Source organism: Cryptotermes secundus, unplaced genomic scaffold (assembly GCF_002891405.2).
Source record: "Cryptotermes secundus unplaced genomic scaffold, Csec_1.0 scaffold560, whole genome shotgun sequence".
NCBI classification, from domain to species: Eukaryota; Metazoa; Arthropoda; class Insecta; order Blattodea; family Kalotermitidae; genus Cryptotermes; species Cryptotermes secundus.
This window is the reverse complement of record NW_019729218.1, coordinates 2,981,647-3,001,518: the sequence shown is the minus strand read 5'-3', so window position 1 is coordinate 3,001,518 and position 19,872 is coordinate 2,981,647.

Below are 19,872 nucleotides of genomic sequence, written 5' to 3'. Positions count from 1 at the left end.
TCTACCAGCGTTTGTGTCTGGTTAGCAACAGGCTGGAATATGCATGGAACTTGACATTGACAGACCTGTGGCTGTCACAGTGACAAAATAAATGTCTCACCAGCATTAAGAAACCCACACAAGAAACGTGGTCCGACTTTTCGTTAGAAAGTAGGAAGATGAATTGTGCTCTTCAAATCTAACATTCTAACCTTACAAAGAAAAGTTAGGTAGCTGTAACTTTGTGCCTACGTGGTAGTAAGTGCATTTATCCACCCAAATACATTTTGAACCCGCTCAAGAATATCTACTGAACTTGCTAGTAGCAGTAACATACGGCTGGAAACTATTCCACGTTTGCGTCATATGTTCTTCCCAGAAGTTATATTGCGTGAAAAAGGTAAAGTTATCCCTGTGCTTAACTAATTCAGCACTACGCCGTAAGACATCTTGGGGAGTGGATGTACAGATCCATATTTTCTTTACCTCGACATTAGCCGGAGGTCATTGGTCAGCTTCACGCCCCGGCTGCTTTACCCCGAAAAAGAGTCCTCGGTGCCCATTGGATAGGAGATTGAGTGAACCCCAGAGCCGGTCTGGAGTACGTTGAGCTTTGAGCCTACCGAGACTAGAGCTCTGACCGCTCAGTCGTCGAGCCCGTAGCCAGTCGCTATACCGACTGAACTATCCCGGTTCGTAGTTATATTGCTTATTTCTGAGATTTACAAAATATCCTCTAAAGAAAATTTTTTACTTAAAATTGTGGTCTTCTATGTTGCAGGTGGATACCGAAATTTCGGATGGATATGCTACGTCTACCGTCAGGTTTGGGGTGTCTATGTTGGGAAAGTGATATCTTTGAGCCCACACAATTCAAAACTGAAGATGGAGACAGCAAGTCCTTCAAAATTCGGTGAAGGCCGAAACCCGAAGAAGCGCCGCCGTGAAAATCTCAACACTTCAATTCAATATTATTCGCAGCCTTTTTACTAATTTGTAATCTTCGCCAAGTATAATTACAATTATCAAGTCAAGCAGGATGAGATTTTCAGGACATGAGGAAAAGAGGAAGTACATAGACTTTTCATAGGAAATTCAGAACGAGAGGGACCACTAAAAAGACCTAGACGTAAGGGTGTGGATAATATTCAGATGGATCTTAGAGAAATAGAATGGATTAGTAGGGACTGCATTGAGCTGCCCCAGGATAGGGACCAGTGGAGGGCTCTTGTGAACATGGTAATGAACCTTCGGGTTCCATAAAATGTTGGGAAATTCTTGAATACCTGATCAACTGGCGGCGTGTCAAGAAGGGCTGAAGTCCATTGAGTTAGTTACAGTATTTTTTACATTTCTTTGATATTTCATTGTCTTTCATAAATTCCCCCACCTGTTTTATCGCGAAGTGTTCCCTTATCCCAAAAGCAAAATAATTTAATGCTGTCATACAATGTTTCATAATATGATAAATGTCGCTATCGGTGTGACCCAGTTTCGACAGTAACACAGGCCGTGGTTTAACTGCGGAGTTTGCCCTGTTGTCCACAAAACAAGTGGCGTATTGTTAACAGTATTAGAATTCGATTGCATGCAAACAGAATGCGAGAATATACAACAAAAGGATCTAACATGAATGGTATTTTTTTTCCCCTGACGTTATCGTATAGAATTCTACATTGATCTGACTTTCCTATTGAAACATGCTCCCAGTATTCTTATAAAACTAACTCTAATGTTGCTGTTTTATCTTTTGTTCTTTTTTATTTATAAAGAATCGTAAGAAATGCCAAGGCGCGCCGCAGTACTGTCAACACTTTGCGGCTATGAGGCATGAATCTCCTTGCCTCACACACAAGAGAGACAGAAGAACTGATGGCAACAGAAGACACAAGAGAAGGACAGAGAACCCCACTGTTCTTGTAGTCGGTATACAAGAAAGCCGTCGGTTTGTGACTCTTTATATGCGAGGTGGACCATCATTTCTCCCGTTTAACTTTTCCTTTTAATTTATAATAGCTGTCTGGAAGCCTCTAAATAGGAACCCCAGCCTATACCATATATATTACTAGCGTTTCCAATAACACATTGTTCTGGACAATAAGATACAGATCTGCCTTAGTAAGTATTGCAATGCTGGATGCTGATATTTGATTGAGGATTCATCGGGCATCGTCCACGTTGTCTTGTTTGATTTCTTTTAACCTTCCATCGTGTAGCTTAAAAATCTTTCTTTGATGAGCATGCGCCAACCTGTGCTGTAGCCCGAGTCATCAACAGAATCAAAAACACTGCAGTTTTGTTTAAAAGGTATACAACCCGTCCATTGCATTTTACATTCGAGTGTGGATTTGTCTACAAAGAAGCGATAGGCGAAGAACTTATACTAATACAGCTTCGAAACGTACTGACTTCCTTCTTCAGGTTGTAAAAGTGAAACTGGCCCTGTTCTTAACTAATGTAGCACTATGCCATGAAGACTTATAGGGAGTAGATGTACAGATCTATGTTCTCTTGATCTTGCCACTAGTTGCAGTTGAGTGGTCAGCTTCACGCCCCGGCCGCTTGACTCCCTACGAAATAGCCCACGATACTCATTGGATAGGAGGCTGGGTGAGCCCTAGAACTGCAACAGACGGCATGGAGACGTAAAAAATCTTGACCCTACTGGCTTCTAATAGTGGAGATTCTTCAACTCCCCGCCCTCAGGTCATGTCATAGCCGCCCGTGCAGAAATCATGACAATTCCTTCAATCCCAACTGCCAACTGCCAATTATCAACTCCGAAACTCGACTGACTTAAACGATCTTTGTCTTTTTTAGAACCCCTCGGCACGGATCACGCAGAAAACACAGCCTCTCTATTGTTATAGAGGTGTGTTTACCTCGCCGTTTTATAGCAACGGCCACGGCGCGAACCACATAGAAAACACAGTTCTTCTAATATTGCGTGCGTGTATTTTGCAGGCGTTACCTATCAACGGCTGCTATTTACAAATTCGCTGCTTAGTAACGGATCTATACGTCATAGTACATTGTAAATTGAAATATATTTTATTTGACGTCAGTAACAAATTAATGAAAGGAGAAATACGACAGAACTTACCACAGAAGCTCTGTGGTTTGGTCACTCCTCTGCTGTAGTGATTTATAGGACCACAGGACTCCATACCACGTTGTAACGCGTCATCTCCACATTACGAAACACAATTCAAAGAAAGAGCTTGTTGAAATTTTAATGAGCGGGAGTTTACTTTGCAAAAGAAAAGGTAGCATGACCCATTAGAACGTCCAAGGGGAGCTGATTGATTGATTGATTGATTGATTGCTACATTCATTCTCTCCGTCAAGTCAATCTTGGAGACAATATAAAAAGAAAACAAAGCCCATTCGAGCCAAATTTCTTTTATACAGGCAATTAGAAGAATTGTAACAAATCTACACAAATAAGGGTTCGAGTACTAACTGCAGATCGTATCATTCCACCTTACTTTAAATAGCCTTATACCGGATTTACTGTACTTCCATTTTTTATGAGGACAACACTGTAAACTACCGTTCATAATTAATAAAAAATCACACCGTTTATTATATAAAATTTCGGACTGTTTAGCTTCCTTTTCTTCCTCACATATTCTTTACAAGTCCTACATGTTATCGGGTGATGCGCCGAGGCCTACATTTCCAGCCATCTCCTATCAATAACAAGCATAAATATTCAATCTTAAACCGTCACAATTTTATAGTATACGACACTTCACGCACCCACACTAAGACATTATCAATATTTGCAGTATAAACACGATACACTGCAACAAAATACTGCCCTCTCGTTCGTGACCTACTTCATAGCTTACGTGCAAAGTGTCCAAGCTCGACAATACAGCAGTGTGGTAATCTGAAACTGCATAATTTCAGAAGTTTCATCTCACTGTTAAAGACTATATACAAATGGCCCAAAATAATGTATACACATTTCAGCGTACAAAATATATGTTTAAATAATATATTGTTACATCGTCTGTTCAAATCTGAAAATATCCATACATGACGTCTATTAAAATTTGTTATAGAGGTTAACTACGGACATTTTCAGTTGAACCGCATATATACCAATAAATTACGTGTATTTAAGCATACATTTTGGACCCCTCTGAGTGTGTGTACATACAGAGATACAGTGTGTCTGTGTGTGTGTGTGTGCGCGCGTGAGGGGGGGGTGTTACTACGAGATCATATCCCATGTTCGTGTTTCTCTTCCTCCTAATTTAAGGCACGCAACATATTTTCACGGACATTATGTGACGTTTGAAATTGTGGCGGTGACCATGAATACTATTGTCTTCTAAGATGTGTCGCAGTGTACTCCGATAAATCGTTACCGACATTTTGAAGGAACCTGTAGCTTCCATCTTGAGGGTAGAAGAGCAGTCTGAAGATGAAAGTACAGGGTTCGCCAAAACGTTAACAATGACATGGTGTCACATATCAAAAGACAATATGGACATCACATCACTAAAAAACAGCCCTATTGTGCTTTCTTAAGGTCGCAGCAACAAAATCAAACTTCTTCTTCCTCTGCTGTGATCTGTCCTATGTCCTATGACACCAAAAAACCGCCATGACATAAGACCTAAACTCTTAAATCTGACATGCCAACATTTCATACTCTTTTCATGCTAATATAACTCCACGGAGGAGTCCTTGAGATACTGGCCGTCGTTCAGTTGTTCAGGAAAGCCCCTTTTAAGCAACTCGGAGGTTTGTTTGTAAGGGACTGCTACTGAATCCTGTCGTAAGTCAGCTTAATCCAATCAACAAACAATATTTTAGATACATTTTAATTTTAACCTCTCATCTACACCTGGTCTCCGAATGAATTTTTATTTTGACTTCATGTATTCCGAGAAAAATTTTAACCATTTTCCATCTTCCCCCCCCCCCTTGGCGCTACAGCCCCAGTGGGCCTAGGCCTACCTCCATGAACTTCTCCTTTCACTTCGGTTTTTCTAGATCTTACACATTCGGTAGGACTCCTTGGGAGGGTGATCAGCTCGTCGCAATGCCTCTACCCGTACACAAACACAGAAAAACGCACACACACAAACTAAACATCCATGCCCTGAGTGGGATTCGAACCCACGATCCCGGTTTCCAAGCGAGCGAAGACAGTGCATACATTAGACCGCTCGGCTACCGTGACCGGCCATTTTCCATCTCTCCATGCATATTATATATCCCTGTAATCGCCAGTGATTAGATGACCCTAACAATAGGCCTATATGTTGAAAAGTACAAATGAGAATATTCCTTTTTATTTAATTAACCCCATCTTCTGTTTCTTTATATATTTTAGGTACAAATCCTGTTCGTGATCTGCTTCGTTGGAGACTGCAATACAATTTTCCTGAAGGCATCTTCATGCCTATTTGCCAGCTGGTTCGACTTATATGTCATTTATTATTGATTCCAGAGGAGGACAAGTGTTTTGTGGACTTGTTGATGCGGTCTGTTTCTACTGTGATCTCATTAGTTCCTACTTTATAGCAGAGAAGCACTCACATAACTCTTTCAATTCACAATGGAACGATCCCCTCTTCGTGACTGTGGGCGTAACGTGAAAGGTAAAGTTGTCCCTTGCTAAACTAATTAAACACTGGACAGTGAAGGTGCATGAGGAGTGGATGTATAGATCCCCCCCTTTTTTTTACCTCGGCACTAGTTGGAGGTGAGCGGTCAGCTTCAAGCCCCAGCCGCTTTCTGATTTGAAGAAGAGAAATTTCTTGACCCTACCGGGACTCAAATTCCGACCCCTCGGTTGTCCAGTCCGTAGCCAGTCGCTATACCGACTGACCTATCCCGGCTCCGTGGTCGTAACGTGCACTTATATAATCCTATTTATACAGGAAATAAAAGCTCCTAATAAATTAACAGCACAAAATAATATTTAAAATTCGGGTTACAGATTTTTACTTCAGACACACAAAGAAGTGAAGGACAGGAAAAATTACATAACGAGGAGGGCCACTATTCGTATGTTTCACATCGGGCAATGTAATTCAAGCGGTTGCGTTTCTGACTTGTTCCCGAAAGGTGAATATAGTTCGAAAATTTCCCGGAACACCTCACAGCGGCTTGGTTTGCCCGTCACTCGAGAAGAATTCCAAGATTGCCTGATGTCTTCAGAATTAGGCAAAAAGTTCCAAAATCTTTCCAGTTCATTCATTACTAACATCCAGTCATTCGAAGCTATATAGCCCGAGTCATGACTGCGTCTTTAATAAAACTACAGTCAAACATCACACACTTAAGATGAACCAATTAAGGACGATGAATTGGCCGGCACAAGTATCAGGCATGAGGATATTAAAAATGAATATGGAATATTTTTCGGGAACCTAAGCGGAGGGGGCACGCGATAGCATCGTTGACTGAGGCACTATGCTACAAGCCGGAAAGTCGCGGTTTCGGTTCCCAGTGAGGTCAATGGATATTTAAACTGACCTAATCCTTCCAGCCTCACTATGGCCTTGGGTTTGATCCAGCCTCTAAAAGAAATGAGTAACAGGCAAAGACTGTTTCCTTCTATGTTCTTCACCAAGCCGAAAGTGCATTTAAATAAACTAAGAACCTAATCCACTGTTCCCCGTTCCCATCCCAGAAGTTTCACTGACCACCGTGCTGCATTAATTAAGGTAGGAAATTGTATAATATGACGGATATGCTTACGTTAATTTGAAGTTCGTGTATAATTAAGGACATAGACACATGGATGTAATTGCATATTACTACGTATACCTGAATAAAGAGATCAGAGTAACTAAACTGAAAAACTAAACTCCGTGGCCTTAGTCCGCAAGTGAACTATTCCGACCGAACGACCGCCGCTTGTCGCCGAAGTTAGTGCCAACTTTAGCGGATAGAGGGTGTCGCGTGGTCAGCGCAACGAATCCCCACCGCCGTTAATTTCGGTTTTATAGACCGGAGCTGCTATTTCCTTGAAATAGCTCCTCAGTTATCCTCACGAGTATGAGTGGACCCCGTTCCAGACCCACTACTTCTCACAAAATCTGGTAGCGCCGGGAATCGAGTCCGGACCTCTGGATCTGTAACCAGGAACTCTGACCACTAGACCACTGAGGCGGTCAGAGTAACTACTATTTATTGATATGAACGGTACATCAGAGAAAAGCGAACTGAATTTACAATCACAAAAATAAACGTAATGTTGAATTTACGTTTAGTTCAACTAAAATTACAAGTTCACAAATTGGAAAAACAATAAACTACAAAACCCAATAGAAGAGATACGTAGTACAGAATGTAGTCATGTGCCTTCAGTCTGATTGGTCTGTTAACATTAGAGTCGTCATTTGGATAAAAGTTCCTGGTAGTTTCTTCAAGTTCATTTTTATCTTCTAACTTTAATATTACCGTATTTTCTTCTGAAACATTCATACTACAATATTCTACCAAACTTTAAACAACTGATCACTCGAACAAATAGCTTAATTACAATCTTTAAACTAGTAACTTGACCCAGTTTCTTACTTTTCCGCATTGTCCTTTTTGCTCGCAAGCACAGGTCATACAATTTTACCTGTCCTCTGAACTGCGCATGAGTAGTGAGGGGCAGCATGGCGCACTATACCGGAGCAACAGTCTCAATTGCATTGTGGGAAGGTGGGAGGATGCGGTACTTGAACTGATGTTCTCTTATAACCCATATACACCCTACACTCCGCATCTCCATTAGCCAACAAGATCAAATCCTTTGCGTCTTCTGACGAGAACGGCCAGGACTAAAAACAGGGACAGTAGTTTAAAGAGTTTTTTCAAATTTCATTTCACGATATGGAACCGAGCGCATATGGTTCTTAACATATGTCAGACAACAACTTCTTTAGGTACCGAAGCAGGGGGCACGCGGTAGCGTAGTTGGTTGAGAGGCTGTGCTACAAGCCAGAAGGTCGCGGGTTCAAGCCCCGATGAGGTCACTGGATTTTTTCAGTTGAACTAATCCTTCCAGCCTCACTAGACCCTGGGGTTTACTCAGCCTCTAACAGAAATGAGTACCAGGAATTAATTAAATAATTTTCCTGGGGAGTAAAGCGCGGCCGGCGAGTAAGGCTGACAACCTTACAGCCATCTTTGAGCCGATTGTCTAGAAAATGTGGGACCCTTAACGCCTCACAACCCTATGGGCCTTCACGGCCTGGTACAGGGATAGCTTTACTTTTTTTACTTTTACCGAAGCATAATAAACGAGGCCAATATTAAAATTTAAATATGGAACATAAATTTTAATAAAATTATAACTGAAGGCTTTATTGATCGCTGTCTTGTACTTTGTGTGGATCCTGTGTGTCTTGGAGACAAGGAGACATTTTTTCTAGCCACGACTCGAAAGATGTCAAAATCGTTGGGAAGGAAAGTAAAGCATGCAGGAACAAACCTGAAAATTCCACCGACGCCTGTTTTATGGCCCTATAAAAGACGGTAGTATAAGGACATGCTGTGTAGTTTAACCTGATAATACTCTACAGGGTCAGAGAAACGTAAAAGTCAGGTCAATTCGACGTACATATTTCAGAAGGCTGGATCCTCAGTTCGGAATGTCCATGAGTTCATGTAAACAAAATATTGATGAGAGGCTGGGGACGTCTCGTCGCACGGCGCACATACTGTATGCCTCTCTTTACCGACACGGCAGAACTGTTAAGAAAAGACGAGAAAGCCGGAACTGTCCGTACATTCTGAAATATGTTTTTAACTCCTCTTACCAATGCCTTTGCTTTGCTTATAAGGGCTCCATAGACATCCCAAATGGAGTATACATGTAACTTCTCTGTATGTCAATAGGTCTGATGGGATTGTAAACAAGACCCTCGAATATCTTCAATTACTGATCTTTATACGCTGAATTTTTCTGGTGTGATAAACCGTACCGCCTTGGTATGCATGAACTGAAGCAATTTGATCATGAAAATTAAAACCAATAGCTAAACTAGCTCAATATAGCGACCTAAGCTACTGAATAGCTAACCGCAGAATAAGGACTTCAATTTCAGGCGAAAATGGAGACCCTTTTCTTCATTACAGAGTCCAGAGAGGCTCTAGGGACCATTTAAAACTCCGATTCTATTGACACCCGTGACTTTTCCCCGGGGTTAAAGCAGAAGGGGAGTGAGGCTGATCATTTACCTCCAACTACTACGGAGGTTAAGAATTAGTGGAGCTATGCCTCCAATTCCCCATATGTCTTCGTTACGTTGCGATTTTAGACAATTTTTTTAAAATCTTGAAATTATTTAAAATCGTTGAAACTAATTGAAAAATCTGAAGAAATAAAAAATTCATAATTTTAAATAATAAGCCGAAATTTGTGAAAAACACGTAAATTTTACAGATTTTCGGCAATTTTTGGAAACTCCATTTTTTTAATCGTGAAAATTCAGTTCAAACTAACTGAAAAGTCTGGGGGGGGGAAATCCTTCGATAATTTTGAATAATAAGTCGAAAATTAGCGAAAAACACGCAAATTTTAGAGAACAATATTATCTCTGCTTTATCCTTCAAATCGTAGTGTATATTTACCATATGCTCTAACACTGAGATCTCCGCATTTTCCCACAGAATGCATTTATGTTTCATATCACTCTCGAAACAAAACAAAATTTTAACCGGTCGGTCAAGTAACTGAGACCTTGTGTTTGCGTCGAACAATTTCTAGACATTATTTAGATAAATTTTAAAATTCGATGGGTAAATTATACAAGGCCGGTCACGGTAGCCGAGGGGTCTAAGGCATGTACTGTCTTGGCTCGCTTGGAAACCGGGATCGCGGGTTCGAATCCCACTCAGGGAATGGATGTTTAGTTTGTGTGTGTGCGTTTTTTGTGTTTGTGTACAGGTAGAGGCCTTGCGACGAGCTGATCACCCGCCCAAGGAGTCCTACCGAATGTGCAAGATCAAGAAAAACCGAAGTGAACGGAGAAGTTCATGGAGGTAGGCCTAGGCCCACTGGGGCTGTAGTGCCAAGGAAAAAAACTATACAAGGCCGATCCCTCCGAATATTGGTATATATTTTATTTCCTTTTCTACGTCTCCTTGTCTTCACGGGTTAGGAAATTCAATGTCTGTACCGTCTCCCCCCCAAATCATCGTTAAAAATACCATAAGAAAGCAAATTAAAGCTAAGAATAGAATAATAAAAATATATATACAAGGTGACTATAATAATGCCCTACGGAAAGAATATTTGTACTTCTAAACAATGTCTCAAAATGACTAGTTAAGGATTAACGGAAGGGTAGGAGACAAGCACATGGATTGAAGAGTTTTAATTCTTGTAATCCTCGTAAGCCTTAATCCGAGGGCTCGATAATGTCAAAGGAAAAAGGGGATTGAAATGAAGAAGAGTAAGCGAAGAGGAGGAAAAAGAAATTAATATTTTGACAATAATACGAGACAGCAATGATGACGGTTATAATCAGAGGAAGAAGAATTTCCGGAGACATAGACTGGCTCTATCGATCGGAACCCAACGGGACAGGTTCCATCTGAAGATGGAGACAGAATCCAGTCTTCGAAACACTGTGTTTCAAATAAAAACAGAATAATGGATAATGTGAAGAAACACAATAATTGTTGTAACATACATTCATCCGTTCGTCCATCCATCTATGGCCTACAGTCCTCTGTCGGACCTTGGCCTATTTTTCAGTTTCTTAATCTGTACACAGTTGGTAGGATGACAGTAACACATTAATATTTGCAGGAGGAAATTAAGGGTAGATTTAATTTCGGCAATATTTGTTACCATTCAGTCCAGTACCTTTTGTCTTCTCGTCTGCTGTCCAAAAACATTAAAATTAGAATATACGAAATTATAAGTTTGCTTGGCCGGTCACAGTAGCCGAGCGGTCTAAGGCATGCACGGTCTTCACTCGCTCGGAAGCCGGGATCGTGCGTTCGAATCCCACTCAGGGCATGGATGTTTGTGTGCGTTTTTCTGTGTTTGTCTACAGGTAGGGGCCTTGCGACGAGCTGATCACTCGCCCAAGGAGTCCTACCGCATGTGTAAGATCTAGTAAACCGAAGTGAAACGGAGAGTTTCATGGAGGTAGGCCTAGGCCCAAATTGGAGCTGTAGCGCCACAGAAAAAAAAAGTTTACTTGTGGTCTTGTATGTGAAACTATGTCTCTTACATTAATAGAGGAACACAGACTGAGGGTGTCTGAGAACAGGATGCTGAGGAGAATATTTGCACCGAAGAGAGATGAAGTGACAAGATGTTAGAGAAAACTGCATATTGAGGAGCTTCATAATTTGGATTCTTCTCCAAGTATAATTAAAATGATAAAGTCAGGGAGGATTAGATGGGCAGTGCATGCAGCACGAATGGGAAGAAGAGGATTGCATATAGTTTTTTGGCGGGAAAGCCAAAAGGAAAGAGACCACTGGGAAGACCAAAACATAACTGTGTGGACAATATTAAGATGGATGGGATGGTATGGACTGGATCGATCTGGCTCAGGATAGGGAGAAGTGAAGATCTCTTGTAGGCACGGTAATGAACTTTCGGGTTCCATAAAATGCTGGGAAATTTCTTGAGAAGGTACTTAACTGGCGGCTTCTAAAAGAAGAGCTCAGCTGTATGGAGTTAGTAGTCTTAAGGCGTAACAGAATAACGTTACAAAAGAACAGAGGTAATTTTTTCTCAGACAGTCCTACATAACACATGTTACCTGTAAATATATTATTAATATGTTTTAGGAGTTACAGAAAGCGAAATAAGTTCCTGGCATTTATATAAACCTACACACCAACAAACTGTCAAATTTTATGGAATCCTACAATTAAAAATAAACAAGTTTTTTGCTACTAAATATTACTAGTTACTAGATAGTCTACAAAGAAATAAATAAACTATCTTGTGGCCTGACCGACTTGAATTTTAAAGTCTAATACGTTTGCAATGATGAGGTTTTGAAAAATTTATCGCTGTTAATAACTCGTCAATTTATCAATATCCAGTCTCTTAAAGTTTTGAGGAACGATGAAGAGGGGTTGAGTGTACAGCCCACGTACACATGCAAATATATGATTAGTAAATGTTTAAAAAAGATGTTAATTATTTCTATTACAGGAAATGTTCGAAATTGTCTTCACAGGCTTGTAGCATTGTGTACATAAGTCGTATCTTGTTTGAAAAGACGTAAGTAAAATGAACCCAACGGACATATTCAATGCAGAGAGTGCTGAATTAAAGTTGAAGAAATCAGCAAGAATTTTCTCCATGCATTGCACCTTTAATTTAAAGAAGATGGAGTGAGGTCTGATGACCTGATGACATTTTTTAAGACATCTTCATTCCTCTAAGTTATTCTATCGCTGGAAACATCTCACAGGAAAATCACAGAGACACGGGATGTGTTTGTGGGAACACTGGAAATAAAGTGCAGTGAGGTTGGGTGACTGGAATGGCCAAATAGCCTTGGAGGTTGGTGTATTACAGAAAAAAGTAACACAACAATACCACGGAAACTTGAATTATTGTGAACTAGCATAGATGCATTGCCAAGTCAGGTGCAGTAAAGTCGCTTGACCACTGTGGCAAACATTAGCGGAAAACTATTGTTGTATTGAAAATATAATCCAGTAATACCACGGAACCGCCATGCGTCTAGCGGCATCGTTTCGCAACAGATGAAATTGAGCAATGTCAGGTAACCAAGGTGTTCAAACATCCATGAAGATATAACAGCATTTCCATGGAAACTGTTCATTGTGTTCAATAAGAGTTCGTCGTTATTGAAATATCAAATGAAGGAGCAGTTTATCGTTTGACAACGCCGGTCCACGTTAATAAATATTATGTAAATAACTTCCATTTAATTCTGGAAGTTAGCCATACGGATAGTCAGTGACTTCATGACCATCCTGTACTGTTTTATGTTTTTGAAATTTATCTCTCTGGGATTTGTTTTATGGTAATTACGAACTATCCTTTTGATTAGGCAGTGAATGTTATAGCCTATAAGTGGAGCGACCTCATTCAAACTTAATTTTCCAGATTTGACAACGTTACATAATTAGAGGTGTAAAAGCGGTTGCAGAGGGAGGAAGGGGCGAAAAGAGGGCCTTCATAACTGTTGAGTCCTATAAACGAGTCTGTATACTATACAGCTTATAGCCCATCTTTTTAACGCATGCAAATGACGTTACTTAAAAGTTTTATCATGTAGAGGGGTAGATATGGGACGAGGAGGTGTGTTGTGGGCGCAATGCAAATTGGGTGTGGAAAAGGGGTTAGAAAACGATGATGGAGGGTGGTAAAAAAAAGAGATGGGTTAAAACGAAGTCAAGAAATTTATGAAGTGTTAATATTAATCAGCAATTAACATGTAATTGATGAGTAACTCGCGGAAATGAGTGATGGTACCCAGGATTATAGCCCGATCAGACGGATGCGTTTGTATGCCGTTACTCAACAGGAGCTTTCTACGGTCTTGCCGTTGAAGCTCACATTGTCCCCGCGAGGGGTTATAAACGCGACATGTAACTCTATAACGCACAGTGGCTACTACATGTATCATCTGCTTTAATATTAAAATAACTCTGCGTTATGCCTGCACTGAATACTTATGAATGAGTATTTTTTATTATTCTCAGAACTGTTTCCTTATATGGAATTAACTGGTTGGTCTTTGTAATGGAGACCCAGTTTAAAGAATACGATCTTATGGTTTGTAACCCCGTGCAGATAGAAGAGAGCCCGATGTTTCAAGGAAACATCGCCTACATCTTCAGGGTAAAAGAGTAAAGTAAACAAGGAAGTGCCGGTCACGGTAGCCGAGCGGTCTAAGGCATGTACTGTCTTCGTTCGCTTGGAAACCGGGATCGTGGGTTCGAATCCCACTCAGGCCATGGATGTTTGTGTGTGTGCTTTTTTCTGTGTCGGTGTACAGGTAGAGGCCTTGCGACGAGCTGATCACCCGCCCAAGGAGTCCTAGCGAATGTGTAGGATCTAGAAAAACCGAAGTGAACGGAGAAGTTCATGGAGGTACGCCTAGGCCCACTGGGGCTGTAGAGCAAAAGAAAAAAAAAACAAGGAATTAGCAGAAACGGGACTCTCCTATACAATATGTTGTATATCTTCATCTTTGACGGTTTGAGATGCCGATGGTATTTTAAAATAACTTAAAATAACCCTCAGACAGTACAGTTGATGACCCGGTTGGAATCCGAGATCCAAATACAATTGTAGTGCTTTACCGCTGTACTAACCAGTTCGGTCTCTCATTTTCAGCGCAAGATCTCGAATGCAATAGCACGGATTTTACTCGTTTTGTAAGGACCTGTAAAATGCAAGTTCTGCCGAAAGCCTACGGGGACCTCTCCATGCTGAAACGGTATTCTCATGGGGGCTTGAAAGAGGATGAAGACAGATTGCTCTGAATTGGTTGGGTTTTTCTTTTTTCTTTGGTACTGGAATTGTTGATTAACCTCTAAACAGCTTTCTTGGTGCCACATTCCTGCTCGTCTTTGGCACATGAAACTCCCTGAGAGACAAGAAAGCGACCGAAACCAGTCTTGTCTGTCAATGAGGGAGAGAGTGTCACTGCTGACCCACAGCACACGGCTATGGGATTACAAGTTAAGTGGTCTCATACACCTCATTAAGGTAGTTTAATTACATGCAAATTATGAAGGCAAGCTTGTACACAGTAATGTGCCGTATGTTGGTATTATCATCTTCAGCGGTAACAGATGCTTCTAGAGGACGCTGTAAGGACACAAAGAAAGAAAAAACTCCGTGATTTTAGTCCGCAAGCGAACTATACCGACCTAGCGACAGCCGCTTGTCGGCGAAGTTAGTGCCAACTTTAGCGGATAGAGGGTGTCGCGTGGTCAGTGCAACGAATCCCCACGGCCGCTAATTTCGGTTTTCTAGACCGGAGCCGCTATTTCTTTGAAATAGCCCCTCAATTATAATCACGAAGCTGAGTAGACCCCGTTCCAGACACACCACCCCTCAGAAAAATCTGGTAGCGCAAGGAATCGAAACCGGACCTCTCGATCTGTAGCCAAGGAACGCTGACTACTAGACCACAGAGGCGGTTGCTATAATGACACATTAAAAGAAAAGAAATGATTATGAGTTCAGAAATATACTGCGATGACTAATATAATTCCAAAGAGAGCATAATACTAGGGTATACATAAGTGGGAAATCTGTCATAAGTCTTGAGGCCAGAAGGTTTCTATGCGTTTTCCTTTGTCCTCTCTTTTCGGTAATGTTTATGATCCTTATCCTAGAATCTAAGTCCTTGACAAATCGATAGTCGCCGGAAAAATACCGGTTCTGAGACTGAACCAGCTACTATCTAGTGAGTAATGAGTAGTCTCGAAAGGTAAAACGGCCGTAGTGTAAAACTAACTACTCAGTTTCAACTAGTACTGAGAATAATAAATATGAAGATACTTTCTCCCACTCTCCATACGTCTTCATGGGACCGAATAAAGTTTGAAACGAGGAAGTGATTTGTCTGTACCCATTCAAACAATCTTCAAGTCTGTAATTACTTATGTAGTAGTATTTTGAGCTATATATGATTTTGATCTGGGTTTTATGTGATAAGGACCGGTCTGGATGGTCACTTTATAGAACACATTCTTCCAGAAGCTGATGGTATTTTTCCCAGCAACATAATGAGGGTCTAAAAATTGATAGCACAACTTACAATCTTCCTCTGTTTGTATGTCGTGAGTTTAAGTTTTAAACCTTCTTGCTGGCTAACAGCGTTTTAGTGCCTGGGGTAATCAGTATTCGATTGCCAGGTAACGCAATCAAAACAGCCAGACAACTGGCTAGGCAAAGGAAGGCCTACCACACGTTTTACACAGTGAGACAATAAAGTTCCCTAACTGACGCTATTACAGTAAAACTACTAAAGCCATCTATGGCAAATGAAAGGGACTAGCTAGAGAGAATATTTATTTATATGATGTGAAAGTTTCGACTTGTTTGGGTGATGCGTATGAGGATTCCAATCGTTTTTGCAGAGTTATTTTTTTTTTGTAATGTCGAAGGTTTCAAAATGGAACAAATAGCAGCGATTGTATTTTGAGTAAAATTAAAGAAAACGGCTACTGAAACGTTTGAAATGTTGAAAAGTGCTTAAGGTGAAGAATATTTATCGATAACAAGGTGTGTGAATGGCAAAAAAAAAAAATTCAAAAGCAGCCCAGAAATTGAGAATGCAAAAATCGCGGTTGCAAAAACAATGGTCACTGAAATTTTTTGATGCTAAAGGTATCATTCTTCAAAAATTCGCGCCGGAAAAGCAGACTGTAAATTTTTATTATGAAGTGACTAAGACATCGATCGCTGAAGTTCACTGAGAAGACCTGAGTTTCAGGAAAGTGGGTCTTGCTATCATCTGCACGACAATGCACCGGCGCATTCTTTTGGATTTTGTCTCCGACTTTTTGGCGAAACAAGGGATCTTCGTGTTGTCCCATCCAACCTACTCCCATGATATTTCAGGCTGATTTTTGTTTTATTTACTAAATTAAAAACTGTGAAGAAATGGACGAGATTCCAGGCTGTTTCATCGTTCCAACAGACTGTGAAGAGAGAAGTGAAGGCGATACGAGAAGAAGCGTTTGGTTTCTTATGGCCTCAGTTCAGGAACTTAGTCGTCACAATGTGTAGATTCAAGACACACACATGGAGTTTGTAAAAACTTCTTCAGCCTCAGTGAATGAATACAGAATAGACACACCGCGATACAAGAGTGATATTGCATTATGGTATTACAGATTATTGAGTCTCTTTAAGTATACGTAATGTTCTGTACTCGTATGCGGGAGGTGTTCGGTTCGAATCTCAACCGGGGCACCAGCTATTCTGTCTGAGGATTTTCGTGAATTTCCTCAGTCTCTCCAGGCTAATGCCGGCTGACAAGCTTGCTGCCATATGTGAGCCGACTGTCTAGAAAATGTGGGAGCCTCGACGTCTCACAGTCTCATCTCAAGCAGAAATATTATATGATATAAATTATAAATCTGATTTAAAGTAACCAATTATATTTAAATGTTCTCCTATGTACAGATTTTTTAACGAAATAGAAAAATTAAAGTAATTCGTAACTACATAGTTTAAATACTCACTGATGGACGTGAGCCCTTCTTGAGAAGCCGCCAGTTGTGCAGCTACTCAAGAACTTCCCAGTATTTTATGGAACCCGAAGGTTCATCACCGTGTTTACAAGAGCCCTCCACTTGTCCCTATCCTGAGCCAGATCAGCCCAATCCATACCATCCCATCCTATCTCTCTAAGATCCATTTCAATATTGTCCACCCACCTACGCCTTGGTCTTCCCAATAGGCTCTTTTCTTCTGGCTTTCCCAATAATGTCTTATATGCATTTCTCTTTGCCCCAATTCGTGCTACATGCCCTGCCCACCTCATCCTCCTTCACTTGACCATTCTAATTATACTTGGAGAAGCGTACAAATTACGGAGCTCCCCATTATGCAGTTTTCTACAACTTAGATAATGTGAACAACTTTACAATAATAAATTTCCATTTGTAGTGTAAAGAAATTGAATAATGATGTTCGCTTCTTTATTATTTCTGACATATATTTTGATATTATTTTACATTTATGAAAAATTCATTCTAGATATTGGGTACAGAATGAATCTTGTATACATGTATCCTGTCATTTAATTTTTTTTTATTTATGACATCCTCTTAAAGTATGTGTGTGAAACTTGGTCTCTGACATTAAGGGAGGAACATAGACTGAGGGTGTTTGAGAACATGGTATTGAGGAGAATATTTGGACCAAAGAGTGATGAAGTGACAGGAGGTTGGAGAAAACTGCATAATGAGGAGCTTCATAACTTGTACTCTTCTCCAAATATAATTAGAATGATCAAGTCAAGCAGGATGACGTGGACAGGGCATGTAGCACGAATGGGGGAGGCGAGGATTGTTTATATGATATTGGTGGGAAAGCCAGAAGGAAGGAGACCACTGGGAAGACCAAGGCGTAGGTGGGTGGACAATATTAAAATGGATCTTAGGAAGATAGGATTGGATGGTATTGATTGGATTGATCTGGCTCAGGATAGGGACCAGTGTAGGGCTCTTGTGAACACGGTAATGAACCTTCGGGTTCCATAAAGTGCTGAGAAATTCTTGAGTAGCTGCAGAATTGGCGGCTCCTCCATAAGGGCTCTGTTTAATGAGAAAGTAAGTAAGATATCTAGTTAAAAACGTACATCAGTGAAGATACGATAGATAACACAACAAATTCATTCAAAATTCTGGTTAGACAGAACAGTGAGTATAATCTTGTAACACGTAACCGTTGATTAGAGGGCGCAACTGCGAGATGGGATATGTCACTAGTGATGGCCGCGGAAGACAGAGGTTCCGTATCTCTTTATCTCTTCGCCGCAGTACTGAATGAAGCCTACTCGTTATTAGCAAACGGTATCTACACTGGCACTTTTCTGCGACTGATCTGAATTAATGCGAAATATTTTGCGTGAGGGTATTTTGCAAACGGTAACAGGAATAGCTTACAGACTCCAGCCAATTAAAGCTAAAAATATCATAATTCACGAACGGGTTTATGAAATATTTTAGATCAGGCTTTATTACAAACTGAATAGAAACATACTATTTTCTTCTTGGCCTAAACTATCGCTAATAGATTAAGTGAAAATGTAGTTGGCACTCTGTGAACACTAAACCAAATCATATCAATGATTACAAATGCCCTTTAAGATAACTTGTTATCAGTTAATTAACGAAACATATAAATATACTCATTGAGAAAATTTCAGGGACGTTTAATGTTAAAGCATTAATCTATGCAGTGAACTGGAGCCATCAATACTCGTATATGAATAAATGAATCAGCAAAAAAAATTCATGGCATCAGTTTAAATTCTGCAGCAACAGTAAATGCTAATTTAGAAGTTAGTTTCTTCAGAACTTGACGGTTAAAGTTAAAGCTGTCCATGTGCTAAACTAATTAAGCACTATAGCATGAAAGAGCATGGGGGAGTGGATGTAGAGATTCATATTTTCTTGACCTCGGCAATAGTTGGAGATAAGTGGTCAGCTTCACTCCCCGGCCGCTCTATCCCCGGGGAAAGTGCCCCCAGTACTCATTGGATAGGAGGCTTGGTGGGTTCCAGAGCCGCTCTGGATGACGTAAAGAAAAGAATGGGCACGGAATTTTAAACAAAAAAAAAACAGAAGGAAAGAGACCGCTTGGGGTGTCCCGGTTGATGGGAGAATAATACTAAAATCGATATTATAGAAAAAGGCGCAGACTGGATTTAACTAGATAAAGTTAATTCTATATGAACTGTTTCTCTTCTCTACCAGCATCTGTTTCAAAAATTCTTGTTCCCATTTTTTCTAAATACACGCAGTTACTCTATGGACTCTCGCATGGATGCATGAGTCTCCCATGTACAATGTTCTATTTTTTTTATCTGGCTCTTACGAGAATTGGAATGTGTGAATATCCCTCGTGAATAACCAGCCACCATCAATTTTCATGAAAATTATTGCAGTGGGTCTTGAGATATTTCAAGAGCAGGAGGAGACAAACTAACAGAGAGGCACACACGAGGATTTTCAAAGGTTTGTGGACCCGCCAACGCGACATGTGTGTGTGTTCAGCAATCTTCAACATTTTAGTTACAGAAACATCGCAAATATCAGGATCTCTTCCTGAAATTTTACTGTTGATGTCTCTAAAATGGGACGCTAGATCCTTGCATATTGAAGTAATGATTTTTTAAATCCGATTAAGTAACTTTTGCAACTGATTACATATACCCGGGATCATATTAC